Raw genomic sequence first — 15,938 nt, 5'->3', positions numbered from 1 at the left:
TCAAACCTTAACACGTGTAGACGCGTTCATTACCAAATATTAATTTGATTACTTAATTTGTACTTTGATGCCCCAATCCGCATTAGGCCAGAGTGGGGACTATAGCCCAAGCCCTCTCGCGAGTGAGAAGAGGCCTGTGCCCAGTAGTGGGACGTGTATAGGCTGAATTATTATTATTATTAATTTGTAGGTACTTTTGATTAGAAATTTAGCAATACAAGGAGGTTGTATGTTGTTTATTGGCTTTCGTGCAATCAAGTTGTGTATCATTTGATGATCTTGAGGGAACCCTAGGGTTAATTAGGCATCATGATGCCCACAAATAAACAATTATTTGATGATCTAGGCCTTTCTGCGACATATTATATTCATGTCACTACCTTGACGTAACCATACAATAAATAATAGTATGTACTATTACGATAGATTATGACCGCAGGGTGGCGCAAGCGCGAGCAGGCGTCCGTTCCATAGCGGTGCGCGGCAACTACTAGTGCTAGACACCAAAATTGGTGTGGGCCGCATGTACTTGTAGCGACGCGACGAAATCGCGGAGTGAGCTACGCCTGACGTAACGTTGATATATGTCTACTGACATCTCATATTTACTGTATTTAATGATATAAGCATATTATCATGAATATATAAATATATGAATTGTAGTTGTCTTCACAACTAATGCTGTAATTCTATTAGCAGCGCATCTGCCCTATAACCAAGACACGATGATTTTGTAGGGTACTACACCTGGAACTCTAATTGATTGCATTGACGATGACGTTTCCAATTACATGCCCTACGAGACCTGTTACAACAGTATGCTGTAAACCCTGGACTACTACCTTTCAGCTAAGCTTATTGTACTTAGATCTGGCAATGACAGCAGAACTAGTGTTGATTTTCAGAGTAAATTGCAGGCTCTATTTAACCGGCGAACATATTTGTAGTCATGAGTCACTACTGGGATCATATTTCACTTAGATCTTGCATTTTTTCCTGAACCACCGTATGTTGTTGTTCTTTTATAAAATCACGTGAGTACTTCCTTATCTGCAAAGGAAACCTCTCATCTGGAAATCGAAAGAAGGATATTTCTGATCCGTGTTCTTTCAGAATCCGGTATCTGCTATCGGTGACTGCCTGCAAATATTTTCTACATATTACGCATGTGTGTACGTTTACGTACGTTGTACGTTTGTATGTACGTTGGCTTGCCCCGCAGTCCACATGGTTTCAAAGTTTCTGAAGTGACTTTATTTTAATTTGTCTATTTGGAGAAATTAAACAATCATCGTTAGATGTAAAGCCGTGGACCGTGGCTATTGGTTCGACAGCTTAGTTCTCTTAGGCGGCTTCACCTCTAATTCAATTCGCGATTTTTCGAAACAGAATCAGTAACTCCACTCTAACTAAACTACCGAAAAATCTTTTCATAAATTCTTTATTTATTTACATAACTTGAAGGGGAGCTTCATCTTCTACATAGGCATAACATTTACCAATAAAGAAACCGATGTTTCACCTATTGAACAATCATGGGTAACTATGCGGATTGCCATACTAATTTAATATTTTACTAGTTGGTCCTTTTAGACATTCTGTGAAAGCACCTCCTACAAATACCGTCTGTTTCCGATAGTTATATTACCAGTAAGAGTTCATTTCCTTTGAAATTGAACTATGTAACGTTTATGGTCAACGTTTTATGATGTATGATTGTTATACCAACGGCAGGTCGATTGACAACCCGCTGCTTAGATAATCTTCCGAAGTGGAGCTTGTTACTTGAATTTTGAACCTAATTTCACAAGTTTCTACCTGACTAATGTGAATAGAGCACTAATTACATTATAAATGCATTTGTCAGTTCGGTCTATTGGACGGAATGCGATGGAAGGTACTTGCTGTTTTCTACGTGTTACTCTTAGTTCAGTGGTCTCTGTTTCACAGCTACATAGTAGACGATTTAAAGTAAGTAAAAGATTTCTCTTTGTAACAGGCCGCAATTTTTTTTTTTTTTTTTTTTTTTTTTTTTTTTTTTTTTTTTTTTTTTTTTTTAGCTAATGGTCAATATTTAGCGAGTATACAGGAGATGCTTCAGTATTCCCAAAGACACTATCAACCTGACTAGTCATCAGTCAGTGATTCATCATTCTAAAGAGGGATTTAGTGGGATGATTTTTCACTAATATATATGAGTATCATAAACTCTATTCTTTTCAGGTTTAGAACCGCAATAAAGAGATATCTCTTGTTAGCCTATTCAGAAGAGAGAGTTTTAGTTTTCTTTCCTTCTTTAAGGCTAACGTCAATTTTTCTTGCCTCCCCCTCTCTCTTTTTGGTATAGGATCTAGTTGGGCAAAGTATAACACAAGGTTTTTCACTTTGTACTTTTCCCTTTTCACAGTTTCTTAACTGCTATTTTTCATGCCGGTTAGTCATACAGTTTAGGATCCTCAGAATGTATATTTTTGATTTGTTTGGTATCTCACGGCAATTGTTTGTTATCGACCCAGACCAACATTTGTACACGACCAAGACGGAAACCTTCCTTTTTCCTGGCAGGTTGAGACAATAACTGTAACTGCATTTCGTTATCAATTTCGCGCCAAACCCGCTAATAGAAATTCTGCTGCTCGTCGTTCTAAAAGGTGACACACCATTTGGTCGGCTACAATGATGATGACGCCACTAACTAAGTCGTGCATTGGTTCATGACCATGCAGATCTTAAATGCGAGGCCCACCGTGCAGACATCGAACGATAAAGCGACCAATAAGACGTCCGCTACCGTATTAATGGTAGACCATGAGACAACGGTTTTTGTTTAACAAGACAACGTCATTTCAATGTCATTTCATAGGACGATGCGATATCGTCTCATAGGACGACGCATTAATGTCTCACGGTACGACAAAATGTAGTCTTATGGAACAATGCATTGTAGTCCTATGGGACGCAATATCCTCTCACGGGACGATACCACAGGATGGCGCAATGTCTTCTCACATGATGACTTAACTCATCGCGATGCCTGTCGTATCACAGGATGGCGCCTTATCGTTTTACAGGGCGACGCCTGATGTCCCACAGGACGATGTCATGTCGTCTCACGGGACTACGCTATGTCGTCTCACGCAACGACGCTTGTCGTCCAACGGGACGACGCCGTGTGCCATTTATACCCGTAGGTATTCTATTTATGGTGATGGCTATAAGAGCTCACTTAGTCTCATCACTGGGCCACGGGCACTGAGCGGAATGTCACAAGGTCTTTTAACGAGACGATGCTCGTCGTCTTACAAGACGCTGCCATGTCGTCAGTCAGGACAATACCATGTCGATTGTCAGGACGATATCACAGGACGACGCCATGTCGTGTCACGGGACGACGCCTTGTCGTCTCACGGGACGACGCCTCGTCGTCTCACGGGTCGACGCCATGTCGTCTCATGGGACGACGCCATGTCATTTCACGGGACGACGCCATGTCGTCTCACGGGACGACGCCATGTCGTCTAACGGGACGACGCCATGACGTCTCACGGGACGACGCCATGTCGTCTCACGGGACGACGCCATGTCGTCTCACGGGACGACGCCATGTCGTCTCACGGGACGACGCCATGTCGTCTCACGGGACGACGCCATGTCGTCTCACGGGACGACGCCATGTCGTCTCACGGGACGACGCCATGTCGTCTCACGGGACGACGCTTGTTGTCCCACAGGACGACGCTTGTTGTCCCACAGGACGAGGCCATGAGGCGTAAGTACCCGTGTACTTTTTTGTGACGGTGCCTGTAGGAAGGTCACTGCGTCTCGTCGCTGGGCCATGGGCACCGAGCGGAATGTCACGAAGTCGGAGGTTTTCAAAATATTTTTACGGTTTAAATTTCTTGATCTTTTTAAACTTGCTTTGTAAACGTGTTGCTCGGCTGAGTTACAAAAGCGTACTGAAGAGAAAGCAGCCGCGCGCTGGCAACCGGGCGACATTAGTACTTGGGTAGCGCGATAGATGGCGCTACTAGTTGAAGAATTCGCTTGATTAGGGCTGAGTTACAAGGGTGTTATCTCATAATGTGGTTCAAGCGAAGGCACGGAGACCTAAATGTATAATTTTTTCGAACTTGTATTCGTAGGCTAAGTAAGTGCAGTGAGTATACACTTTTGTCTCAGGCGATGCCGGTTGGCACAATTGTTTCTAAGTTCAATCAAAGCTGATCCCCCCCCCCCCCCAAACAGGGTTGACAAAGTTGCGTTCGGCGCTCGAAGTCACAAACTTGGATTATTCATTGGGCCAACATCATAAACAAGTCTGCAAAAAATCAGAACTACCGGATTTGACGCAAAAGAGTCAGGTTACAAAATTCGACAAAGTTACTGGATTACAGTGCCCAGGACTGAAATCGAACCAGCGTCCTCTACAAGTCTACAATTACGGCAGATGCCTAAACCGCTCGGCCAGCCGGGTCATTTCGGGAATTTTCCAAGGTTTTGCAATTGTAAGGGCTTACGGCACCCTTTAACAGAGCATATTCTGTGTTTTTTTTTAATTAAAAATCCTTTATGAAATTTAAAAATTTTAAAATTGTCTTTATATTTAATAGTCTTATTAAAATTTCTGCTTTTTAGGACTTAATTACCAAAATTGTTCAGTCTTTGTTTGCACCAGACAATAGGATTACACATTACACAGTATGCCCTTATATTTTAGTTATATAAATTAAACTATAAAAGAAAACAATGTAACCTGCAATTTATTTCATAAATGTCCCATTGTTTTCATGTTCAATGGAAAGTAAAAGCATCCATTTCACTTTTTCATATCATCATTTATCATTTAAAATATTAACCTTTCCGAAACTTAAAAGAAAATAGGGTATTATACTGTATAAAATTATTTTACACCATGCATGAAACAAAGCACCAACACATATAGAAGTTATTTTTAAACACAAGTTCTATTTAATACATCGGATAGAAATATAAAAAGTAGGTGAGTTGACTGTGACGTCACGATGTAATGTTTCATATAAATTCCATATTAGCAAATCGTTTTGACAGTTCTAATATAAAAAAGTAACTGATTTGACTAGTAGGAAAATAACCTATTCTAACCTATTCTCTAAAACTTTTGTAGTTACCACTTGACACTGACCTGACATTCGACTCTTGCTGTTAACACTTGACACTGACATTAGACTTATGTTAAAATCTTGTAAACACTAAACAATGCATGTCTCTTGACCCATAATTTAATTTTCACCCAACCAATAACTTTCTTCTATAAACTTTTAGACAAACACCAGTTTCACTTTCAGCGTTTCTAGATATTTGTAACCGGTTTTGAGAAATCTTCACTCCATTAGCGATGTATTCGCTTAGTAATATGACGTTGACTTTATAATTTAGTGAGTAGGTAAGTGATACGCGGGACCTTGTAAGGTTCAATTATAAAAGATAATAAACATAAATAGTCGGACAAAAAATTGTATAAAATGCAGCAGCAACATGCTGAGATGGGGCCATTTCGTGGCACTTTAATCTTATTTTGTGTTTTGTTTTATATTTTGTACTAGCTGTGCCCGCGGCTCCGCCCGCGTGTAATTCGGTCTGTGTCAGTAAGCGGCTAATTTCTAATCCTAATTTCTCTCCCTCTCCCCTGGAGACGGCACTTGAAGTAAAGTTGACATATGGATATGCTAGAGGACTGAAGTCCAGATAAAATATTTTACAATTAGGTACCACTAAATAAAACTACACTCCAAAATCAATAGTTTTATTCGCCCTTATTGAAATTTTACACGTGATTTAAACTTAGAGAATATAACCAAACGGAGTGGTAATTAACAGGCGTTCCCCTCTGTCGAAAATAGGAGGCCAATAGTCAACCCACGTTTATCTGACATGGCTATGTTTACGTTACGTAGGTACACATTTGATGTGCCCCTCCCCCGCAAAAAACGTCAGACTATTTTATACCGAAAATTATAGACATGGCGTCTCCGTTGGTTAGGTATATTCTCTAAGGATCTAAACTCCTGAGGAAGACCACGTGCCCCTTGTAACCTCAATGCGTTGCGAAACTTTCGCGAATGATTCGATTTTTTTCGGGAAGGCATGGTAATGCGTATAAAATGCGAGTCCCAAATCGTTTGACTCCGCAAACGACCAGTCGGCCGGATAAAGATATTTTGATGCCCTAAGTATTTCTAGACCATGGTGCCCGCTCTCCCTAGGGTCATCAAGATTACATTGATTTTTTTTGATAAATTGAGTGACGTTCATTGCTGCATTTCAGCTGAGAATGGAAATCAGTCACATCATTTTATCACGAAAATTGACAGTGCCGCAGCAGTAACGTTGCAACAGAGTACCTAATGCTGCTGCAGGCGCCACCCAAATGTCACCTTTATCATAAACATCGTAGAATGTTATTGAAAACGCGAGCGAAGCGAGCGCGAAAATGTTTCCATATAAAAACGCAATTTGATAGACAGTTGTACATTTTTACTTTTAGTATGGAAATCAGTCACATTATTTTATCACGAAAATTGACAGTGCTGCAGCAGTAACGTTGCAACAGAGTAACGCTGCTGCAGTCCCTACCCGAATGTCAACTTTATTATATTCTAGAAAGTTATCGAAAACGCGAGCTAAGCGAGCGCGAAAATTTTTCGATATAAAAAAACGCAATTTGATAGACAGTTGTACATTTTTACTTTTAGTATGGAAATCAGTCACATCATTTTATCACGAAAATTGCCAGTGCTGCAGCAGTAACGTTGCAACAGAGTAATGCTGCTGCAGTCCCCATCCGAATGTCACCTTTATCATATTTTAGAAAGTTATTGAAAACGCGAGCGAAGCGAGCGCGAAAATTTTTCGATATAAAAAAACGCAATTTGATAGACAGTTGTACATTTTTACTTTTAGTACGGAAATCAGTCACATCATTTTATCACGAAAATTGACAGTGCCGCAGCAGTAACGTTGCAACAGAGTACCTAATGCTGCTGCAGTCGCCACCCGAATGTCACCTTTATTATATTTTAGAAAGTTATTGAAAACGCGAGCGAAGCGATCGCGAAAATTTTTCGATATAAAAAAAACGCAATTCGATACACAGTTGTACATTTTTACTTTTAGTATGGAAATCAGTCACATCGTTATATCACGAAAATTCAATGTCACCTTTATCATATGTCAGAAAGAAATTGAAAACGCGAGCGAAGCGAGCGCGAAAATTTTTCGATATAAAAAACGCATTTTGACAGACAGTTGTACATTTTTACTTTTAGTATGGAAATCAGTCATATTATTTTTTCACGAAAATTGATAGTGCCGCAGCAGTAACGTTGCAACAGAGTACCTTATGCTGCTGCAATCGCCACCCGAATGTCACCTTTATCATAAACATCTTAGAATTTTATTAAAAACGCGAGCGAAGCGAGCGCGAAAATTTTTCGATAATTTTTGGTGCGCCCTAGACATGGTGCCCTAAGCAAGTGCTTATTTTGCTTAAAAGGGTTAATCCGGCACTGCAAATGACAGAGGTCAATGTTTTTTTTTTTTTAAATACCCACCTTCGTGGCCATTATTAAGTGCTTAATGAGGCGATACGTATGAATATGGATGCGATATAATGACGATTAGATATAATTCATGACTACTGCGTAACTATGTATGTAAACTCATTTTTAGTTTTCTTGGTTACTTAATGTTTACTCAGCTCCCCAAAAGATGGCACTGTGCAATGAGGGGCAATTAATTTACTGTTGTTTAAATTTGTTGTATTATTAAATCAACACAATTATTCAATTAAATTTGTTGATATCCGTACGATTAATTGAAATTTTAGAAGAGGGGTCTTCTAAACTTAGAGTTAATTTGGCAAAATCCTTATGGCTGGCTTATTTATGTCACATAGTATTAAATTCAGCGCCATCTGTTAGTTTACCAGGGTACTCTATAGTGTTAGCACATATTTGAAAAAGTTTGCCCCTCCTTCCTAAGTAGCGCCATACGATTCAGGGGCAAACTTAAGTCAATCGAGTGTTGTGACTACCCCCCCTTTTAGGGGTTAAATTTTTATAGCCTATAACCTGGCCGGGGATTTTCTCGACAGATTAGTAAAGTTTTCATCAAAATCCGTTCAGCCGTTTTCACGTGATGCGCGTTCAAATAAACAGACAAACAGATAAACAGATAAACAGACAAACAAACAAAAATTCTAAAAATTGTTGGAACGTGTTCTGTTATCAATTCTAAGTATCCCCAGCCAACTTTTTTTCCAATATCTTCCATGTACAGACTTCCGACCCTCTTCAGCTTTATTATATGTATAGATTATCTCGTTTGTTTGTGCTTACGAATAAATTCTATTCTATTCTAAAATTAACGAGGGCGTCATTTCCTACGTAACTGTCACATTTTTGAAGTAAAATGCTTAAACATGGCAACAAGCAACAATTTAGTATGGAATTTTTTTAGTTCCATTTTATAGGTAGAGCATACTACCAGAGTTCAAGCCGTGCGACTATTTAACAAAATGCCAATCGAGCTAAAGGGACTCGTTAGTCATAAAATTTTTAGTCATAGGTTAAAAAAATACTTGCTTGACAAATGTTTATATGATATTGACGATTTTTAAAATTACAAATTCATTCCTTTTATTTTTATTAATGTTGTTATTGTGTTAATGTTATTATTAGTTTAATTTAAATTGTACTTTTGACTTATGTATTCAAACACAATTGACATTGTTTATGAATAAATATCTTGTATCTTGTATCTATTTAATTTCTACTATTTTATAACGCACTATAGCTGTTTCCGAAAAAAATATGCGGACTTGATATTATCAATAAGAATGGCATTGCCACACTATTGCCATACCTTAGATTTATTAAAATTTTGATCTTATTTCCAATCAGTAAACTCTCTCCATTATAATTCTGAAAGTAATGACATTATAACATTTATAACTGATACTTTCTCGTTTGAATTGAAATTAAAGCCTTATCTATATATTGAACTACGGCTGGGCTTACGAGATAGCTGTATTTTTGAGTTTGACAGCTGTTTACTCCCCTTTCTCAATTGTTGAGGCCCATGCTCTTAATAATATAGTCTGTCCAGCCATTTCCGTAAAGAAAAAAGAGCGACAGTTAAAAAAAAGTTAGGCGCGAAGTGTTATCGTCCCATAGAAAATTTTAATTTCGCGCCTTTTTCTACTGACAAATTTATTTGACATGCTATAGTTAATATTTAACTTTTACTTTTGTAGTTCTAGAACACAAGTTCCAATTTGCATGGCACTGTGTGTCCACTGTGTGTTAGTGCAAGTGGCGGAATATTTCCAAAAAGAAATAGTTCTCGCAGATTTGTGAAAAAGTTTACAAGAGTAAAAATAGAAAATTTATTTCTTCATACAAAAAAAAACACAAGCTAAATTTTAATATACCATTAAATAATTAGATAGGTATCGTACGTCTCGCCCGCGCTAATACGTGTAGGTACGGACAAGATGTAGTGCATAATTGTTTTCCTTCGTATTTTCTCGGAAACGTTCGTATTGTTCATGCTACTTCAATCAACCTCAGTACTTTTTGTACCGAGACTGACTGAAATAGCAAGACACGTCCGTACGTTTCCATGAAAATACGAAGGAAAATAATTATGCACAACATCTGCACGAGCGAAATGCACAATATTTGTGTTATATTTTGGAACCAAATAAAACAGTAGGTAAATTATTTTATTTAAACTAAACTTTTGACGTATTTCAGTCCATACGCGTATCACGTTATTTTCTCGTCGCCATTATTATAATTTGGAGCCAAATAAAACAGTAAATTAATTAATTACTTACGGTTTATTCAACGCTATAAATACCACATGTGTCCGTTACATGACATTAGTGACGGTTCATATCTCAGTGTTGCCACAGTAAACACTATGACAGGTTATTACAATTTGAATGACATGAGTTCGATGTCATTCTTTGAATTGATCTGTTCGTCTCCACAGATAAAACAATGCCTCAGGTGCACCAGTTAATCTCAATGAAGAATGCCACGGTAATCGGTGGCTGCCGATGAATCGATTGTTACCGGTATCTCGGTAACTCTCCAATGCGCGAACAAGTACGTTCACCTGTTCCAAGCGGCTGCGGTACGACTGGAACTCGATTGTAATTCGTGCGAGATTTTATTTTTGTTTCTTGAAAAAAGTTTTTTTTAATAGCCTGTTATAGTGTCCCACTGCTGGGCAAAGGCCTCTTACCTTGATTTCCATGACTCCGGTTTTTGAGCTTTATCCGGTTAGTTATTAATGAAGGTGTCTAAGTCGTCACGCCATCTCCCTTTTTTATTTAAGTGTTTAAAAATCAATTTTTTTTACGCTTTAACCACGATTATTATAAGGAGCACATATTATCGAACGACTTGTTTATTTTTCGTGGTTATATTTATTTAGAGTTCTTTGTTTTAAACGATAATAACTCATCTGTAGTTCATCACGAAATTTTGTTCTTGTTCCGAATAAAAAAACAGTTTTACAGCACATCTAGTGCTACATTACGGCACCAGGTGCCATAATTAAGCACATTATGTCGAGAATTTAAAGGCTCATACGAGTATATAAGTCTACTGTAAAGGGGCCCACAGATTACCAGTTCGCCGGACGTTATCAGTCTGTCAGTTAAACGCTAAAGGCGAACTGGTAATCTGTAGGCCCCTTAAAACGTTGTACGATTACGATACTACCTTCGGTCGTGTTTTAAAATTCTCCACTCGTTGCGCTTATGCTATTTTTCTTTTTAACCGGAACCTAAACAACAATCGTTCGGAAAAATAATGTACCAGGCAACGATTGATTGCTTTTACATTTATGCATGAATTGAATCCATTCCACGTGCGTGGTTATTATGGATATTATGGAACATCCCGATACAAGCCAATTTATTGTTTGTTGGATCTAGACATGTGTCGTTCACGAGTGAGTGATTTAAATGAACTGTATCATTTGACTGAACCCACTCACTCTTCAACTCAGTGCAGATTCAACGCTCATTTCGCTCAGTAACTCATCTATCTCAGTGTTCCTTGCTCGCTCTTTCCCACTCATGATTCGAATGAGCCGGCCGAGCGTGACGAGCGAGTGAGCGAGTGAGACGATGCGAATATGTTTTGGAGCGGTTAGGAAGAATTCGGAGGGTGTTGGGAAAATATGGCGGGATCGTATCGCGTGATTCTCCATCTTGATCGCGCTTATGGCTGTGTATCTGATTGATTGACATCTCTCTCTACTCACGAGACAATAAAGCTTACAGATCCACTGAGCGAAATGAACGAAATGAGTGATACATAATACCACCGCGAGCGAAAGATATGAATCGCTTTTCAACTCAGTGAAGCGTTTTGCGCATCTCTAGTCAGATCTGATGTTGCTGTTTTTCCCACATCACTGAGCTTTGAAGTGTTTGCGGGAGCACTCCATTATCCTTGTGTTATTTGACCGTGGACATTAAGAAGATATTTTTGGTATATTATCCTTCGAGAAATATGTATATAGATAATTTTTCAATGTATATTTGCATATGTATTATACTTATATTAAATTCATGTGATTCTGTATATAGATAATATTATAGAATGTAGCCAGATCCATCAGCTATATCACTAGTTAAAAACTATAATATTTAAATCTTTCGCGTTAGAACACATATTAATTCACATTTATAGACGGGACATTTATTTTATTTATTGATTTATAGTTAAACACTGATTTAAACTTTTACGATTTTTATACCTTACTAAATTGTAAAACGGGACTTAATCGCGTATTTAAGTTTCAAGATTTATCTCCGACGTTTCGAGGACGGCGTTGTCTCGTGGTCTCGGAGACAGTCTTAAATCAAAATTGTCATAACAATTTTATTCAAATGTATAAAGTACCTACCTACTATATGTCCATTGTCCATGTGAAAGTTTATACATTAAAGCGCATTAAGCTATACCTACTAAGTATTTTTTTTATAAAGAGTCTACTCCATTTACCAAAAAAACAAACAATATCGTATTAATTAAAAATACTTTCATAATACTCACAAAAATTTGTAAAATTAAACGAGTATTTTTAACCATGTTTGTATTCATTCAAAGCTACACGGTAACATTATTTATCAATGGTTTTATTCACTCGTTTCAGTCGTTTGAGCACGTAACAGTAACAGTGGCCGTCAGCGGCAGGATAGAGTTAGGGGCTTGTCAAACTGTAACAGGCTTAAAATAGATACGTGTTTGTTTATCGTGATAACACATTTAAATAGACAGAATAACAAGTCTATAATTATCAATTTATTCATGTACATTTTCCTGTTCATTCAAGTTACATTGTAACGTTAGTATCTCAATCATTTTATTATCTCGTTTGATATAGGTTAAAGTTTCCTCAAAGGTAACACGCACGTATAGCTGCGGTGTGTAACAGTAGCGGCCGTCAGCGGCAGGATAGGCGGGCTTGTCAAACTGTAGCAGGCTTAAAATAGATACGTGTTTGTTTACAATATATTAATTTAGATTAAGTAATATGTTCATAATGTTTTCATTAAACCGGGTTGATTCATGGAATGAAATCCTAGTGTTTTACAAACGGGACCTAGTATTTATATTCAAACTTTAAGCGTCGACTTTAAAATTTTTAGGTATCCAAAGAATACAAAGGCGCCTATTTAATTTTTCAACTGGAAGTTTAGAAGCTAATTATATTATATCCTTTGTCAGTCATGCTATAATTAACACTTCATTCGAGACCAAAATAGGTATTTCGAAAAATTATACTCAAATTATTTATTCGATGTCTAATTTTAAATAAACCAGCCTTTGTGCCATTCCCATATCTTTGCTGGATTACGCTTTGATCTTTTTCGCCAACCTACTGTCGGTGGTTCATTTAAATCAATCAAAAGGCCGTTTTAACACCCATTCATAATTTTTTTATTATTAGGAGAGCTAAAATGTCGATTCCACCTATAAAGAGGCCATTTGATAAATTGAGTATATATTAATTGCCATTAACACCACAGGCATTCGATGTAATGTGCAATAACATGATGTTAAGGTTAAGTTAAGGTTAGGTTAGGGAAAAAGCTACCTATATATATTTTAATATTATTTGGTCATAATTCTTGCATAACTTCATCAACATACAAAATTTCATATTTAGTTTTACTTTTATGAAATCCCAAAAAGGAGAAATTAAAATATGTAAAAATAAATATCACAATTTATGATTATACTATATTTTTGTCCGGTCTAGATCATTTACCTTGTTGAACGCTATTTTCATATACCTAATTTATTACTTAAAACTGTAAATATGTAATGTATTAACCATATTATTTTATTGTTTCAAAAATGTAGGTAGGTACTCATAATTTTTCTTTTTTTCAAGGCAAAAACGATTTTAAAAATAATTTGTATTATTTCATGTTCCCAAGAATAAAATTCACCTTTCCATTAATTTTCAACAATCAACAATCTTCAATTTACATAATATTTGTATACAAAATAACATTATGTTGTAGAACATAATTATTTTACATACAAACATGTTGTACAAAAATGTAATAAAGAAAAACAGCGATGAATCAACTTTGATTTTTAATTCACCTCCCTTTTAGATTTCTTCGAAGCTAGAAATTCAAATCATAAAATAAGACTAGTAAAATGTACATACAGGGGTAAATATTTACTATAAAGTATACTCTGAACCAAGCTGTGAGCGAGTTTTAATTAACTGGTTAATGCCACCTGAGGGAGTTTCTGTCATTTCATTAGAAAAGCTTGGGTTTAACAAACTTAGTCATGATTCAAAGTTGTTGGTGCTACCTTTGAGGAAACTTTAACCAAATATTCAATCTATCCTCTAGAGAGTCAGACGCTTTTGTCTTATTAAAGTTATTAAAGGTTAAAATTAATGTTGGAATTTGTCAAGCATAAAAGCGTAGGTGGTATATTGTGGTTTTGACCCAGTAAATTATTATTGTCAAACATTATTCAATTAAATTACAATTCTCCCCCATGACGGAGGGGTCTCTGTCTTTTGTGGGACGCGACTTGTGTAAGCACCTTTGCCTCGTCCCGTCTGAGTCAAACGTCACTGTGCGGCTCGGCGGCGCGGCGGAAAGCACACCAAATACTCCGCCCTGGAATCAAGTTATGATTTCGTGCCGATGGCAATTGAAACCGCGGGGCCATGGGGCTCTGAGGCTCGGCGCCTGATTGGTGAACTGAGGAGGCGTACGGGAGAGGGGCTGAGACCCCCGCTCTGGATCGTACCTGGTTCAGCACATCTCATTGCAGTGCAGCGAGGGAATGCTGCAGGCATTATGGGGACTTTTGAGCCTAATACGATGCAGGGTGGAGGCACATATTAGACATTTAGTCTATTAGTAGTTTTAAATATTATGTTATGTCATTATGATCTTTATTTATTTTTCTTCATAAGTTAGGTTGTTTATTATTACTGTTTGTTTAAATCAATCTTTGTAAGCCGACATGAGACAAAACTGCTCATATATACAATGATTTAAAAGTTTCTTCTGTCACAATAGTTTCAATTATTGTTCTCATTTTAAAATAAAATTGTTGTAGTAAAATACCTAAAATAATAATAAAGATATTCTAGATTTTTTTATAGATATCGCAACGTTGGGCCGTGCTCGTTGACATCACCATCCCCCATGATGAAAATCTCGTGAAAGCCGAGAAGGACAAGTCCAGTAAGTACTTACCTAGACTTGGCTCACGAGATAACCGCCATGTGGGATGTTGATTCGACGATAATTGTCCCGATAGTCGTTTCAGTGAACGGTCTAATAGCGAAGAGTCTCAACCAACATCTTGATAGACTCGCTAGGTGGTTGGATCAAGGGTCAGATGCAGAAGGCGGTGATCTTGGACACGGCGCAGATAGTCCGCCGGCTCCTCTCTCTGCGGCCCTGACCACCGGTAGCTTGGGCCTTGCCCCGCTGCTGGCGGCACCCTAGGTTAGGTTTTCTATAACGTGTTTATATGTATTTTTATTGTTTTTTATGTGCTTTTGTATTTTACTTTTATATTCATGTTATAAACAACCTAACTTAAGAAGAAAAATAAATAAAGAATAAGATATTCTTACTTAACCTCATTTTGCTTCTTGTAAAATGTTACAATAAAACATTTGTGCACAAATTGAGTGTAAAATTTACGACATGTACTTTGTGGAGCACAATATGTCTGTGTGAAATATTTAAGCTTCTCGTTCGAGCTCGTAAAGCTTAACTGGCATGGCAATACCGAAATAAAGCCCCACATACGTGCAGCTTACTTTTGATAGGCTATTACTTAAATATTGTTTCCAATATTAGATATACCGGGTGTGGCCTGTAGTAATTAATTTGAAAACGAATTATGTATTTGCGGCACTTGCGATTGAAACTTTCGCTCCTTGGTCGTCAGACACCAAAAAACTAGTAAAAGAAATTTCTACCAAACTAGTCTGGGTGTCTGGCGACTAGGGCTTGCAATATCGGACGGTTTCCAATTCCGGAACTGATTTTCGATACTGGGTCCCAATTCCGGAATTCCGGAACTGGTTCCGGAATTAGGGTTAATCATATTTTTATTAGATTTTTTAATAAAAATCAACAATAAATGTGAAATTCTGATACTTTACGTTTATTAAAGAAAGTATTGTTTTAGTGGAATTTAATTTAAAGTATTATTAATTTATTAATCGAAAAATATTAATAAATTGAGTAGTGCGGCTAGTGCCATCTTTGCACCTCTTATTTTAGCACCTTATTATACTATGGTCACTTTTATTCACTTCAATGATACGGCGTATATATGTATTTGGGGAAACTACGAATGCTGGCAAATCATTTG

Source organism: Cydia splendana, chromosome 21 (genome assembly GCF_910591565.1).
Source record: "Cydia splendana chromosome 21, ilCydSple1.2, whole genome shotgun sequence".
Lineage (NCBI taxonomy): Eukaryota > Metazoa > Arthropoda > Insecta > Lepidoptera > Tortricidae > Cydia > Cydia splendana.
The sequence above is the reverse complement of the archived record's forward strand: the minus strand, read 5'-3'. Positions refer to the sequence as shown.